Source organism: Archocentrus centrarchus, chromosome 4, assembly GCF_007364275.1.
Source record: "Archocentrus centrarchus isolate MPI-CPG fArcCen1 chromosome 4, fArcCen1, whole genome shotgun sequence".
In the NCBI taxonomy this organism is placed as follows: domain Eukaryota; kingdom Metazoa; phylum Chordata; class Actinopteri; order Cichliformes; family Cichlidae; genus Archocentrus; species Archocentrus centrarchus.
The window spans coordinates 31,478,278-31,494,902 of record NC_044349.1 but is presented as its reverse complement, the minus strand read 5'-3'; the positions used below and the strand labels follow the sequence as shown (position 1 = coordinate 31,494,902).

Genomic DNA, 16,625 nt, shown 5'->3' with positions numbered 1-16,625 from the left:
TAAGTAGATGTGTTTCCTTGTGCAAAATAAAGCTCTGTCCCTCTCCTCCTTATATTTTGATGCACTGTGATGATGGAGTTTTAACAGTTCTTTCTGGTTGCCAGGTGTTTTCATCCTGCTGTACAACGAGACATTTTCTTTGTCCTTAACTGTTTCTATTAACTATTTCATTCCCCTCAGGAAGCTCACATCCACCCTCCTCTTCATACACGCGGAAATACCCACTACCACATTTTTCCTACCCCAACATCCCCACTTACCCCCAACATCCAGCAGCACTCCACATTCCCTTGCAATGAAGTGGTCCAGTTTCTATGGCAACCCCATACAGCAGCATATTATTCCCCTTTCAGAATTCAAAAGAGGATCAATTAGTGATGATGCCATTGCGTCAAGAGATACACTCAAATCCTGATCACGATTGCCTGAGAGCAGCCAGTTCCAGCCTCTGTGTGTGTGTGTGTGTGTGTGTGTGTGTGTGTGTGTGTGTGTGTGTGTGTGTGTGTGTGTGTGTGTGTGTGCGCGCGCGTGTGTGTGTGTGTGTGCACATGTGTGTGAGAAGTTTTAATGACACATATAGCAATTTGAGAGTAAAAAAAATATATATTTTTTAAGAAAATAATGGATTGTTTTTTTCTACCTGCAGCTCAGGCTGGAAGATGACGGCAGACTTTAGGTGCCTGAGTCACCACTACACACTGTGTGGGAGGCCTGGATGGCAGCAAGATGGGGAATAGGAATAGAATGAAATCAAAATAACTATCAGTATCAGGTTAGATGAAAAAGAGAAATGGAACAAAGTCAGAAGGGGACAAATCAAGTAAGGTGCACTCTATGGAATTTGTCCTAAAGCAAAAAGTAGTAGAGAAATGTTCTGCATGTCTAACAGAGACCTCCCTCTGCCATTTCTCTGATTGATAGAATAACTCTCCTCCTACTTCTATAACTCTGCTGCAACTGTGTCACATCTTTCATTCCGACCTTTAATGCAAAAATATAAAGTACTGAGGATATGATTGGCATTATTGGTCCACTGCACCAGTGAAGCCAATAAGCCATGCTAATAGTGTGTGATTACTGGTTATAAATGTTTTCATTTCCTTCTGGAATTGGACTTGGGTTTGGACTCTTTTTCTCAATAGACTGATGACATTTCTACTTGTTTTTCATTCTCCTGCAGATAAGCAGAGTCTTACATCAATTGCAGAAGGCGAGCCAGTAAAATAGAGCGAATATGATTTTAGAGATGTTCTTCTAAAGGCTCCCTCTTCTGCCTCCACCACCAAATGTTGATTGTAAAGAAATTAGATTTCCAAAGGTATACATAACCATATTTAGCAGAATGGATTATGCATTGATTGTGATGTGCAAATTAAAGCTTATAGCATCAGGATTCTGGCTTTAAAAAAAAAAAAAACTAAAATCATTCTGATGGACGAGAAAAAATCTATAATCACCACAACGTGCACATTATTGAACTCCTAAACTGAACTCCCTTGCTGCCGCATCTCTGTCACTGTAGAGAGACCAAGGGAGTGTAACATCCTCTTCTATGTATGTTATACAGTGCTTAATTTTGGTCGATGAGCAGCTTATTTCACATATGCAAACTGTAGATGCACACCACTGATAGGGTTTTTAACTGTATGGTCTTTACCCAACAATGTAAAGTACATTGAGGAGACTGTTATTGTGAATTGGCACTATCCATCCATCCGCTTATCCTGTTCAGGGTCACAGGGGGGCTGGAGCCTATCCCAGCTGTCATAGGGCAAGAGGCAGGGTACACCCTGAATAGGTCGCCAGCCTGTCACAGGGCCAACACAGAGAGACGAACAACCTTTCACACTCACATTCACACCTATGGGCAATTTAGAATAGCCAATTAACCTAACCCCAGTAAATGCATGTCTTTGGAATGTAGGAGGAGGAAACCCACACAAGCACGGGGAGAACATGCAAACTCCACACAGAGAGAGGGAGAGGCCTGGGCCAAGGTGGAATGGAACCCAGGCCTTCCAGATGGTATTCTATCTGTGAGGCAGCAGTGCTAACCACTGCACCACCGTGCTGCCTTGGCACTATATAAATAAAACTGAACTGAAGTGACTGAATTGTGAACTGTGTAGTGCAGCTTGTTGTGCTTCTCCAATCATAAGGGCTGTCAACCATATTTAAATCATATCTAATCTTCAACCTTTGGTTATCTCTATATAACCTAAATCTGCTATAGTTTGTGGCATGCACCATAGCTGCTTGCCTTTTCAGCCTAAACAAATTATAAAAAGACACGAAAAAAAAAAACATTTGGAGCATATTTTATCATTTTACTCTGTTATTTTCTGTTGAAACCATAAAAGGTACAATATAAAGGCAGTGTACAACCTGTACAGGTGACCAGAGAGACAGACAACCATTCAGACTCACATTCACACCTATGGGAATCACCAGTTGACCTAACTGCATGTCTTTGGACTGTGAGAGGAAACCAAATACTGTGAGAAAACCCATGCAAACCCAGGGAGAACATGCAATCTCCAACGCCCAGGCAGATTTGAACTCAGACCCTCTAGCAGTGAGGCAACACCGCTAACCACCATGCCACCGTGCTGTCCCCTGCCTCTTGCCCTGATATCTGGGATAAGCTCCAGCCCCCACACGAGACCCTGAACAGGATAAGCAGAAGAGAGTGGATGGATGGATGGATGGATGTTTTGTTTTGATGAGAAAGGATCTAGCTTCTTGGTGGAGCTGCTACAGTACTAGAGCGTGTGAAGCTGTGGCTGGTTGCTCTCAGAGCTATGTAGTTATTAGAACAAATGTAATTAAATCTATCAATTCTAATGTGGTCACATTGATTTATCTGTACAGCCACATCAGAGACAATTTGGAGCAACTCTGAGTTGAGTAAAAAATGTGAGGTTGTTTTAACAGGTAGTCTACTCCTGTGTTGAAATAGCGCAGTGGTTTCCAAAGTCAAGGGCGCTGCAGCCCACTTAAAAACCATAAAATCCCATGGGACTGTGTTGCTGTGCTATGTTTTTGATGACTTTTTAAATACTGCTCATTTTGCTCAGTTTTATCAACCATCACAGCCTCCCTGGCTGCCAGTGCAAGTGCACAACCATCCCTCCCCTAGTATACCCAGTATACCCAGGTACTGTACCTCCATTTTTTATTTTTATTTTTATTTTTTTTTTTGGGGGGGGGGGGGTCCCCTTGGAGACCAGAGAATCTGGTAGTATCCCTTGGTTAAATCCACTGTTGTGAAAAAACGAGCAGTGTGTAACCAGTCAAGGAGCTTGTCTTGGGATGGCATAAGAATTCCTCATTCAGTCACCTTGAGATAGTCTATACAGAACCATATGGACCCATCTTTTTTCATGGCAATGGGGCTACATCATGCACTGTGACACTCTTCTATTACTACCATCTCCAACATAGTAGTTAATTCTTTCATAACAATTTTTGTCTTGTGTTCAGGCAACCTACATATGGTCACGTCCAGGAGAGTCTCAGTGTAGTGCTGTATGACAGTATTGCAGCCAGCTTGGTGGGGGTGGGGGTGGGGCATAAGCAGGAAACTACTACCATGCAGCAACATCTGCTCTCTGCTGGTGTGAGATGGTTGTCACAAAGGAGTGAAGCAAGAATGTTTGACTTTGGCACTAAACTCAACGTTGTTGGCCCAGTGTTTTATGTTCTTGTATAGTTCTGTCTTATTATGGTTTCTGTCTTCCTGTGCTTATGTGCTGTCCTTAGGTGTTTAGTCTGGGTGTACTATGTCAAGTGTCAAGTTACTTCCTGTTTTATTTTGGTAGGTTCTTGGTCTGTGTTCTTTGGGTTTAGTTTATTTCCTGTACTTTCCTCCCAGTTGTTTTCCATTTGTTCATTACCTTCTGTGTATTTAAGTCTTGTGTTTTCCATGCTTGTTGTCGCGTCATTGGTTGTTCCCCGCCGTCTCTCTTGTATGTTCAATCATGTTAAGTCAGCCTCAAGTCTCTTCCCCCGTCAGGTGTATTTCCGGGGAGAGTTCATGGTTATCTTTTGTTAGATTGAGTAAATAAAGTGTGTGAGTGAATTAGACCGTCCTGGAGTCTGCATATTGGGGTCCTCCTTCCTGCCTACGCAGCGGCCAGCCGTGACAGCTGTCTTTCATCAAGCTCACCAGAGAAACAAACTTTCCCTCCTTCCACACTTTCAGGAGGTTGAGGTGGTATATTTGTGTAACTCCAACCCTGTCAGAATGCACCACCTCAATTCAACATCATCCAATCACCGTGTGACCCTTGCCACTTGGAAAGTAGGTTTTAGCTGGGTAAAGTAAGCAATATAACTACTTTATCTCCTGATGTAAATTGTCTAGTCAGTTTAGTTCCTCTGTTATACAGGCACTGCTGACATCCCTGGCCCTGGAGTAAATTCTCCCATGATAACCATCCCAGTGTGCCAAGTTTAGCTTACTTATACTTGAGCTTGGGGGGACCTCACACACTGCAAGTAACAGAGGGTCTAACCACCTGTCTCAATTGTGTTCATCCTCATGAATGAATTCACAAACCATGAACTTTAAAGCCTTATTCAGGCACCCCACCATCATCTGAGGGTGATACCGATTAAAACCCAGTAATTCATACTGCTCTTTCAGTGTGTAAGATGAATGAGGTGCCCTGGTCAGTCAATATCTTTTTTGGGATACCAACTTGTGAGATGACCTAAACCAGTGTATCCCCTCTGAGCCACCTGGAAAATTAATTCCTGATGGCTTTTAGGCACCAATAACTGGGTGTTTTCCTCTCCAGTACAAATGTCACGACACTCTCAATAAAATCTGTGACTAATCATTACAGAATAGAGGTATGTTTTTGCTGCATCAGGGTGCACAATTTGACCATGAATTTTTATTACTTGGCTACAGGCAAAGTGAAGAGTGTCATGATAAGACTGCTCCAGCAGAATCTTCCACGCAATGAATCACAGGAGCCGGCAAAGCCTTTTTAGAAGTCTTGGGATGAACCAGATTATAGTGGACCGCTAGTGGGTCTGCGTGCAGCTTTAGTTCACCATAACCCAGTGTGTACCCCCTTGGCACCTTACTGGAATGCTGTACATCCCTCCTAAACAGGGAAAAGGTGTTGGAAGGCTATTCACTTGATGAAGTCCATGAGTGGACTCTCCTTGAGGTGTTTTTTTTGGCACCTGCACCTGCTGGCTATCTGCTGCCTCCTGGGATCCTGCTGATGGCCCCACTGGATGTACCACCAGATGAGCTTTAGCGAGGGTCACAGGTGCCTCCAGACATGCTGGTCAGTGCGAGGTGGTTGACCTGTGGCCCCAGACTAGGCCACAAAGTTGTCCACCTTCCTCTGGTTAACCACGACTTGCTCCTGGTGCACCGTGGCTATCTCTGCCTCTATCTCTGCTAGTGCTTGCGCTGGCTGTACAGGTTCTTTATTCTTTACATTATACAGTGTCTTTAATTACTTATTTAGACAATGCCCAGTATGCTCAGTTTTGTCAGCTGTCACAGGTTCCCTGTCTGCCAATCCAAGTGCATACTATACACCTTGGTCCCAGTGTGCTATTTTATAAATAGAAGACATCCTCAGACAATACCTGGAGAGCCAGTCTCTCCTGGCACAGCCCCTGAACCCTCTGCTCCACTCCTCCCCTGCAGCTGAGCCAAAACCACACCCCACCACCAATAAATAAAAAAAAAACTCTTTAATTTTGGCTTTAGAAAAAGGGTTTTTGAATAATTAGCTGATGCAGCAAGCTTTGTTTCAAATACACTGAGTCCTTAGCGACCCGCACACTCTGCACATCGACAGTAAAATAGAAGGTTTATTGCATGTTATACCATAGGAGACGAGTCTGGTACCAATCTGAGTTTTACTCCGAATGCATCCTGTGGCACAACATACTTCAAAAATACCGCCGTTCACAACAAATACCCTAATACCCCTATATGGCTGTGACATGCAATTTCTGGGCTTTCAGGAACCGTTTGCATTTTTTCAATAGGACAAACGTTGCGGAGTTACGGTAATAAACCAGCTGATCAACGTTCCTTTGATCAGTCGACTCCGCGCTGATACGCCACGTCTCAGTCAGCTGTTCGCCGCTATTGAGGGCAAGTAACGGGCGCTTCAGCAGCGATCGCCCGGCGTTAAAGGGCTACAAAGCAGGAATTCATTGCTCTCAGCAGTTTATGTCTCAATGTGATCTGAACCCTCAAGACTTAAGGCTAGTGTTAATGATCAAGGATCTTTCATTTAACTTGAATTACAAACAGAAACTGTTACACTCAGGCTGCATTAAAACAACAATACTAAACCAAATCCAATCAAGACAACTAGAGTAAACCAAAATTAGGGAGTGAGAGCTGAAGAAAATGAAGGACTTGAAAACAGAAGACAGATTAGACAACAACCTTATGAATGCCAAATTCCAATCCTGCTCTTAGCGAATCACCCTTGTGGTTGCTGAAGGGTCTCTTAATTAAGGGTAAGGTAAAAATACAGTAGCAGTATACCCTTGCCTTTCTTTGACAGAAACAGGAATTTCCACTCAGCGTCTGCAGCATTTAATAAATGTTTATATTAAATGTGCCAGTGTCCAATTTCATTAAGACATTTACAATTTCCAAAATGACCTACTTGATAGCTTTCTTTTCTTTTATCTCATCTTTATAGTTAGCTTTAATAACAGCAAAAATAAAATCAACAAATTATGATACACTTTTTATAAACATATATAAAGCCAGAAGGTGCCAACAAACATGTAAAATTGACATGAAAGCTCTTTAATTCTGTTTATAACTAATGTGGTCCTTCTGAAATAATCACACCAAACTCTAATCTGTATGTGCATGGAGTTTCATCTATATCAGAAGTGTGCCTGCATTGGTATGAGAGGGGTTTAAAAGGGTAATAAGGCATCTCCTCCCAGTAAATACACCTTTCTAGTGTTGGAATTGGAGGCATAGTTGGCCTATTATGTGCAAGAGAGGGAGCCAGTGACAATGTCTAATATAAAATATCTTAATCACCCAATCAACACATTAGTAAGATCTCCCATCGCTCTGGTTTTTACTGCAAGATGTCACTTATCATACGATGATAATTTCTCAAAGTTAATATTGGTAAAGTTGAGCTTTCGAGATACTTCCCTCCAGATATTTTGAGATCCATAATACAATGTGCAGATTTGTAGGTGACTTTTATTAGCACAGCTGCTCACCTGCACCGCACTAATATATTTATATTAAAATGATGATGGTCGCTGTCCGTGGTTCTGATCTCTTTTGTTTGAACCCTTTCGACCCTTTCTGATGGCCTCAGGACTACTACACACACACACACACACACACACACACACACACACACACACATCGCACCACATCTGTGTTGAATCTGATGAGACTGGATAATTTAACATATCCCGTTTACGTCTCACATCCATCATGTAAAATTGGATTTCTGCTTCTGTGCGCGCATGTGTGAAAGTGTTTCTGTATGGATGAGAGAGAGAGAGAGAGAGAGCGCGAGAGAGCGAGAGACAGACAGACAGACAGAGAGAGAGAGACAGACAGAGAGAGAGAGAGAGAGATAGAGAGAGAGTTAGTTGAAATGCGTGGCACATTCTTATGTAGAGGACAAAACGAGCAGGGAGCAACCCCTTGGCCAAATGGCGTAATTGCTCGAAATATCAACATTTAACAACCGATCCCTCACCGCGCACGACGCAGGAAACCTCATTTCATTCCTTAATCTTTGCTGCAAAAAAAAAAACAGAATTCCCGCATTCTTCCAAGAGATTAGTCCGCAACAAATCAAAGTTGCATCGCCTGGAGACACAGGAGAGACTTGTACCTTCACAGACGAGTCAGGCTTGATTTCTCTCCTGTGGCGCGCGCGACGGAGCCAGGGCTCAGGAGTTCTATTTGGAGCAAATCGATAAAATGGTAAGATCTGGGGGGAAATCCGCGACTTACAGCGGCATTATCTCAACTGATTATAGGGTGCGTGTAAAGGGAGGAGAATGGAAATGAGTGTGCCGGGATCTTGCGGCATGTGTCGAGGAGGTTCCTTCTGTTAGCAGCGCGCAATATGCACAGTTAGTGCAAAGGAACACGAGCATCCTTGAGCAATGAATATGATATTACAGAAACACAGGCTATAGGGATATTGGAGGAGAAAGGGACATATGCACAAAATAATAGCACACTGTCTTTATATTCGTCTATACACATGAGGACTATTTAAAATCTTCTGCTTCAGTAATTCTTAAAATGCTCTTAAAGTTAATGCTGCATGGGTTTTCGTGGATATAGCAGTTTCCGTCTGTGTCATTCAGTCAAACGTGTATTATTAGAGTATGAGTTCTACATGCACACCAGCTGGTGAGAATCCAATTACCCAAAGATGAAGTTAATATTATCCTGTTTTATATATCTAAAGACATATATGAAGATTTGTGAAATCCAGGTCTTAAATGCTATATGACCTTGTAATGCAGCCTGCTGTCACTGAATAATAACTGCAGTTTCTCTCCTTTTGTGTGCATGGCTGGTTTGGGAGGGTTAAAGCTGCACTGAAAAAGCTATTCAGTCCCAGCCGTCTATATCTAGATGTGCTTCCTCTCAGTATTTGTGTTTCTCAGTGTTGGGGGGGGGGAAATTGTGTATTTGCGTGCATTCAGGCCTGCATCCCTCTGGTTTGATTGCATTGATTCTAAAAGGTTCCTGGGAAGTTATTTGTTTACATCTCAGAATGCTCAGCTGCCAGCTTCATTCATAAGATTCGCCCTAAATCTTGATTTGAGGCCAAACAGGGGCAATAAGCACTGCTCTAAAAAAAAAAGAAAAAAAAAGAAAAAAGAAAGAAAGATTAAAAAGAAAACATACACTGTAGGAGCTGTTGTTGCATGTGACCATCTGTGAGAATTGTTTAAATATCTGGGCTGATTTATCCCAAAGGACATGTACGCTTGCAGTTCTCATTTGTTTAAGTTTACAGATGTCATTTGGCTCGGCATATCAGAGAAACCACAGAATCCTGTTTAGATTTGCTTGACTTAAGGGGGACAAACATGCCCATAATACCTCACTAAGATGCAGAAAAGTGAGAAGACATTTTGATTGTAAGCATGTGAGCTTTTCTGTCTGTTAGCTCTCAGTGATGCTGACATTTAAATGATCCAGTTATCCTTGTTGTGTTGACTGGCCTGATCAGCAGAGAAAAGAGAAGAAAAAGTGAGGATGTGAGGAGAGGATATTAGGCATCAGGCCTAGTCTCAGCAAGGCAGCCTCGTAACACACCCAGCATCACGCATGAGCCGTGTCATTTAGTCATATTGAGACAATCCAGTTCTGATGTGAAAGCCTGCATGCAATCGAAAATAATGTTAATTTTTCTATGCATACTTCCCTTTGGTAGTCTTTCAGTAAACTGACTGTTATAAGAAACATCCATACGATATCTGCAGTTGATGGTATGTGATGGTTATACTGAGTGGAAAAGACGGCACATTTTAATGGCTGCGCCATCCAAACAAATTGGATTCTGGATGTAATTTGCATCACAGAATGCCAATTTCCATAAAATCCTGCATTTTAACTTCAGAAACTTGACCAGTAGTTAAAATAATCACCTCTGTCAAATGTGCTTTTCCACTAAATTCTGTCATTGTGGCCCCACAAGCAGAGTTTTTCATATAACTAAATATAATGCTGGGAGTTGGTTGTTGAGATCACTATAAAATGATTTGAAGGACGGGGGAAGATTTTATTTGCGCATTCAGGGTCACTCATCCAGTGAGGGTTCTGGGGGTCCTCCCTAAGAAATTTCAAGCATCAGAGACTAAACTTTCTACATTCTGGTTTTGTTTATCTAAAAGAAAATACAAAAATCTTTATTCAACTAGGAAGTCCCATTGAGATCAAATGTCTTTTAAATGGGAGACCTGGCCAAGGTAGCAACCATACACACTCAAAAAAACAAAAAAACAATATAAAATGCAAGATCTACAACATGATGCACAATATTAAAACATCCACATCTCAATCACAACTTTCTTTATTATGTGTCCTTATATGCTTTTAAATTCAACCATAGTTTTAGACACATTTAAATTCAGATTTTTTTTATGTCCATGGTTTATACTAAGAAAAGAATGTTTTCCTTATATCTGTTAGATCCAAACGCAAACTGTGTGGATGAGTGTAGCTTGTAACTGTTGGAAGTATAACAGAGAAAGGTACAAAGGTGAACTGGAACGTTACCCACTACTGCTTTGCAGTACTGTTTTATGAGAGTGGTCAGTGATGGCCAACCTACTAAATCATAAAGAATGTAATGGTGAGTCAGAGACTTTGCGTTTGTACTAAAATGCAAAACATGCATGATACACGGAAACAAGACTCCATAAAGGAGGTGGTGTATATGCATCATATCATCACAATCAATCACAAGGAAAAAAAATATTATGGGACAAATCTTCTTGGCATTCTGGATTAATGTTTGTATTAAAATGTTTTATTAACATCTAGAATGAATGTAAAAATATTCATTCTTAACTTTCCTCATTTAACATTCTCCCTGCAGAGTCAAAGCAGGTAAAGGCATTCTTTACTATTCTGTCTACTTTTTTGTTTGCTACCTGTGCTTGAATGAATGTGCATGTGTTCATAAATTAATTTATAAACCTCTCAGTTTTAACTATTGTAACTATTGTACATCTCAGCTAGGTTATTGAGGCTGACTGAAAACAAGGACAGGAAGTAGTATCTTAATATTAGTTAGCAAACTAGCCACAACACTTGAGCTGTAAACTCCAAAAACTGGGGCTCACAACTTACCTGGTCTTTAGACATTTGGAGAAAAAATATCCCTCTTCTCTGTTTTCCTTCTGGCTCTTCCATGGTTAATTAACTGCACCAGTGTAGAGACTATGCTTCTGTTAACTGAGATCACAGCACTGTGTTTCTCTCTGCAATGCAGGGATAATTATGTTTATCACAAAAGATTCAGTGGCTGTATTCAATGGAATTCTTTCATGTTTTTATTTTGGGTGGGTGGGTGGGGTGCTAGAAATATTGGGAGGGGGTGTCCCTTGCAGTTAACCTGAGATATCTATACATGTACCTGTGCTTAGCAGGATGAGAATTGCAAGCAGGCAGATGACCCAAAAGCCTGAATACTGAAAGTAAAAGAATCAGGGGACATTCAGGTTTTGCATATGTTCACTGCTCAAAAAAAGGTAAAGGAACACATCAGATCTAAACTGGAAAAACTCATGCTGGATCTCTGTATGGATATGGATTAGGTAATGCGTTATGAATAAACAGATGTTACATCTTTTGTTAGAAATTAAAATTATTAACCTACATAGGGCTGAATTCAAAGACACCCTGGAAATTAAAGTGAAAAAAATATGCTGCACGTTGCTGAAATGTAATTGCAGCAACTCAAACTGGCAGTCAGTAGTTTGTTTGGCCCCCACATGCTTGTATGTATGCCTGATAGATGGTGTCCTGGGGGATCTTCTCCTGGACAGTCTGAGGTGCAACCTGGTAGTGTTGGATGGACCGAAACATAACATCCCAGAGATGTTCTATTGGAATTAGGTCAGGGGAGTGTGGGGGCCAATCAGTGGTAGCAATTTCTTCATCCACCAGGAACTGCCTCTACACATTTGCCACATGAGGCCGGGCATTGTCGTGTATCAGGAGGAATCCAGGATCCAATGCATAGGGTCTGACAGTGGGTCCAAGGATTTCATCCCAATGCCTAATGGTAGTCAGGGTGCTGTTGCCTAGCCGTTGTCTAGCCTGTAGAGGTCTGTGCGTGCCCCATGGATATGCCTCCTTTGACCATCACTGACCCACCACCAAACCAGTCATACTGATCAGTGTTACAGGCAGCATAATGTTCTCCATTTTGTAGGGCTCTGGCAGTGCTCATCCTGTTCCTTGCACAAGGTAGCAGATACTGGTCCTACTGATAGGTGAAGGACTTTCTATGGTCCTGTCCAGCTCTCCTATCTCCTGGAATCTTCTCCATGTGCTTGATGTGCCATCCTGGAGGAACTGGATGACCTGTGCAACCTCTGTAGGTGTAAAACTAGTGAAAAAAACACCAGAAGAGATGAGGAGGAAGAACCGCCAGTGGCCTCCACCTGTAAAACTATTCCTGTTTTGTGGTTGTCTCATTGTTGCCCGTCAAGTTCACCTGTTATTAATTTCATTAACACCAAAGCAGCTGAAACTAATTAACAATCCCCTCTGCTTCTTAACTGAACAGATCAGTATCACAGAAGTTTAATTGACTTGATGCCATACTCTGATGTAAAAGTGTTCCTTTACTTTTTTGAGCAATATAAATGCCCTATTGAGCCCAGGTTCTCATGGAAAGTAAAGCCCTAATGTTACTGGATCTTGACCTGTACTACAGACTGTGATACAGAGAACTGTAAATACCATTCAGCCACTTGATGTTGTTGTTGAGGTTGTGTCACTGCTCACTGCATGTTTGGAAGCATGGGGGTCAGTGGACAGAAAGGCATCTGGGCTGCACAGTTTCTCTTACATTTGCCCATCTTTTTCTTAACTCCTTACCCAATTCAGGGTTACTCGTGTAGAACCAGGCTGAGGGAGGGGCAGTCATCTGCCATGATCGGTTGGGGGTGAGGGGAAAGAGACAGGACAAAAGACAAGCTGTGGAAGATTAATTATAAGTGATCCAGCCCTAACTATAAGCGTGATCAAGCCTAATCTTAAAAATAGAGAGGGTGTCTGTCTCCTGAATCCAAGCTGGGAGCTGGTTCCTCAGAAGAGGGGCCTGAAAGCTGAAGGCTCTGCCTCCCATTCTACTCTTAAATACCCTAGAAACCACAAGTAAGCCAGCAGTCTGAGAGTGAAGTGCTCTATTTGGGTGATACAGTATGGGACTATAAGGTCTTTGAGATAAGATGGGGCCTGAGTATTCAAGACCTTGTATGTGAGGAGAAGAATTTTTAATTTTATTCTAGATTTAACAGGGAGCCAATGAAGAGAAGCCAATATGGGAGAAATCTACTCTCTCTTTCTAGTCCCTGTCAGTACTCTAGCTGCAGCATTTTGGATCAGCTGAAGGCTTTTCAGGGAGCTTTTAGGACAGCCTGATAATAACAAATTACAACAGTCCAGCCTAGAAGTAATAAATGCATGAATTAGCTTTTCAGCATCACTCTGAGAAAGGATGTTTCTAATTTTAGAAATATTGCTCAAATGCAAAATGTGGTCCTACATGTTTGTTTAATATGTGCTTTGAAGGACATATCCTGGTCAAAAATGACTCCAAGATTTCTCACAGTGTTACTGGAGGCCAAAGTAATGCCATCCAGAGTAAGTATCTGGTTTGACACCATGTTTCTAAGATTTGTGGGGCCGAGAACCAGAATTTCAGTTTTATCTGAATTTAGAAGCAGGAAATTAGAGGTCATCCAGGCCTTAATGTCTTTAAGACATTTCTGCAGTTTAACTAATTGATGTGCATCATCTGGCTTCATTGATAGGTAAAGCTGAGTATCATCTGCATAACAATGAAAATTGATGCAATGCTTTCTAATAATACTGCCTAAGGGAAGCATGTATAATGTAAATAGAATTGGTCCTAGCACAGAACCCTGTGGAACTCCATAATTAACCTTAGTGTGTGAATAAGTTGGGGTCTATTAGATAAATATGATTCAAACCACTGTAGTTCAGTACCCTTAATGCCTATGGCATGCTCTAATCTTTGTAATGAAATATTACAAAGATTCCTCTGCAGATGATCAGCTGTTTTACAACTACTCTTTCAAGAATTTTTGAGATAAAAGGAAAGTGTTGGCTGGAGACCTGTACAGGGTGTACCCTGCCTCCCACCCTATGACAGCTGAGATAGGCTCCAGTCCCCCTGTGAACCTGAAAAGATTAAGCAGAAGAGAATGGATGGATGGATGGAAAAGAAAAGTTGGAGATTGGCATATAATTACCTAAGGCAGCTTGGTCGAGTGATGGCTTTTTAAGTAAGGGTTTGATCACTGCCACCTTAAAAGCCTGTGGCACATAACCTATTAATAGAGTTAGATTGATCACATTTAAGATTGAAGCATTAATTAATGGTAGGACTTCTTTGAGCAGTTTACCAGCAGTTTGTAATACCATATTACAAATTAAATCTCCAAGAGGAATTGACAAATAGCCTTTTGTCCTTTGCCTTTTTGCCTTGGTGATGCCGAATGCTTGGTAGGTGGAAAACAAAATTTTTTGATTTACTTTCTGGGTCATTTTTTCTGACTTGAAGAAGCATCACAAGTTTTGCCACTGAGGGACTAACTGTTCCTTTTGCTCCAGCATAACATGAATGCAAAGCTAACCCACTCAAACCCTTCCACAGCATGTCTTTTGTCCTGTGTTCCTCCCCTCACCCCCACTGTCACCAAGTGCTTGCTCATAGGGGGTCATTCTGACTTTTGGGTTTTCTCTAATTATTGTATTGTTTTACTTTACAATATAATGTGCCTTGAGATGACTGTTGTGATTTGGAGTTACATAAATAAAATTGAATTGATTTGAATATTAGGTCATAACCTTTGCTGAGTAAATAGTTAGGAGCCTTTTTTTTTTTTTTTGTAACAGCATCACTGATAACAAGTCAGGGAAAGCAATATTATTTGTTAGACACTGAAAATATTTACAGCAACCACATTACAACTTACAAACACAAAAGCCAGTAAAAAGGGACTTCCTGTTTTGAGAAAAACATGGAGTATGTGAATGCAAAGTTAATATTATGACTAGCAGTAAATTCATGAATTAGTTGAGGTAATGAAGGCCTATTAATATACAGGTGTTATTTGAGGCTGAATGCAGAAAGGCAGGATTAATGAAATGCTCACCTTCTTTGCCAGTAAGACCCAGGGCCATGACAGCAGAGACCCAAATTACAAGAAGTGGACACATACAGTATAGGTGACGTTTCCCTTCAGACGTTTGTGCCAGAAAGGCTGTATTATACTGTATACAGTATATATTTGGTTAAATTTGGGAATCTGTGTATTTTAAGTATTATTTTTTAATGCATTTAACTACATTTTTGTGATACCTAAATCCAACAAAAGTCATAGCACAGTTTGCCTTGAACCTCAGTAACACAAGTCACTAAAAGTCCTGTGTTTGACCAGCTCATTCAGTACACTACTCAATGATGCAGATATAGATTATTTTAGTAATTGAGTATTCTATCGATTATTCCACCGATTACTTGAGTAGGAAATACTTTGTCTTATTAATGAGCAATAAAAAATACTCAAAAGAGAAAAAAAAACAGGTCTTTAAAACGAACCGCTCCTTGGTTTCCATTTTAGAGTTTAACTTCATAAAACATCTGTCAAAAAACACTTGTATTGTATTTACGTGCCATATGAAAATAATATTTTTTCACAAAAGCATTTTCTTAAATGCAAAAAAATCCTGGATGAGGTAGATGTGGTGTGTTCGTGTTCGTGTTCGTGTTCGTGTGTGTGTGTGTGTGTGTGTGTGTGTAACTTGGGTTCACATATGTCACTTCTAGCCCCAAAAACATAATCTGTGCACAGCCAGGTTTTTACAAACAGCTTTAGCATACAGTCTATGGGACTCACAGAGGATCTGGCTGTTTACTGACTCTTAGTTTTTTGTGCATTTGAGAATGTTCTAATGTTATTTGAACTGTTAATCTATTTTTTGCTTCAAAGAGTCATTACCTCAGTCTTGTGACTGCACATTTCCCAACTGAACTGTAGGAAAAGCGGGACATGGGAATGAGAAACCAGGCCGATTTTCATTCTGTCTCTGCTTCTCTTTCTCTGTCTCTCTCTCCCTCTGTCTGTAATGCATGCACCTCCCTCTCCCTCTCCAAAATAATGAAGACTAAGTCATGTCTGTGTATATTAATTCCTCCTATAATTCCTTGGGCTAAATATAGATCCAGAGACTTGAGTGACTTCCTGGGCTATTCAGTGGGAATTAGACAGTCCGGTGTTAGATTAGCACATTAGATAATGAATCTCAAAACACAAAAAGAAGATTTCATTTTTTTTTTTTCTGTGTGAGCACTGCTTTGATGAGATTTAGAAAGAGAAGAATAGTTTTGGTTTGAGGTTGTCTTAGTGAGTGGATGGGGATAAGCCAGTGCATGCCTTTTCTTCAGGCCACAACAGCTGTCAAAACTTGACCAGAACACATCCTGAGGGAACCAAACTGTGCTAACTAAAATCAAAGGTGGCTCACACTTTTTCTTTCCTGTGTTTTCTCCTTGTCTCTTTTCCCTCTAATGATACATCTCATCACATAGTTTTCAAAGTGTCTCTCTTGGCACTGCAACAGTTTTGCAGGTGAGTGATCATTAAGATATCCTTGCGTCTCCTTTTCCTTATCCCGGAGAGAACCAATTCCTCTTCACTCAAGAGAATAGTTTTTCTCAACACAAACGCCCACATATTCATACTGCAGCTCTTTTTTGCCAGCCTGCTTCTTTCTTACTTTCTCCATCCTTCCTCTGCTCATCCTCCCTCTCTTGGGTGAAACTTTGCATGAGTGTGTATTCAAAGTACAGACC

At 41.0% G+C, this 16,625-nt stretch overlaps 1 protein-coding gene across 1 annotated transcript in view; it reads left to right on the top strand.

Moving 5' to 3' along the window:
* The first annotated feature begins 7,806 nt into the window (after positions 1–7,806).
* Positions 7,807–16,625, top strand: part of adcyap1r1b (adenylate cyclase activating polypeptide 1b (pituitary) receptor type I) — a 42,804-nt gene continuing 33,985 nt past the window's right edge. The window contains exon 1 of the mRNA XM_030728361.1: positions 7,807–7,966. The gene's annotated coding sequence lies outside the window, so the exon portion shown is untranslated. The remainder of the gene's footprint in view (positions 7,967–16,625) is intronic.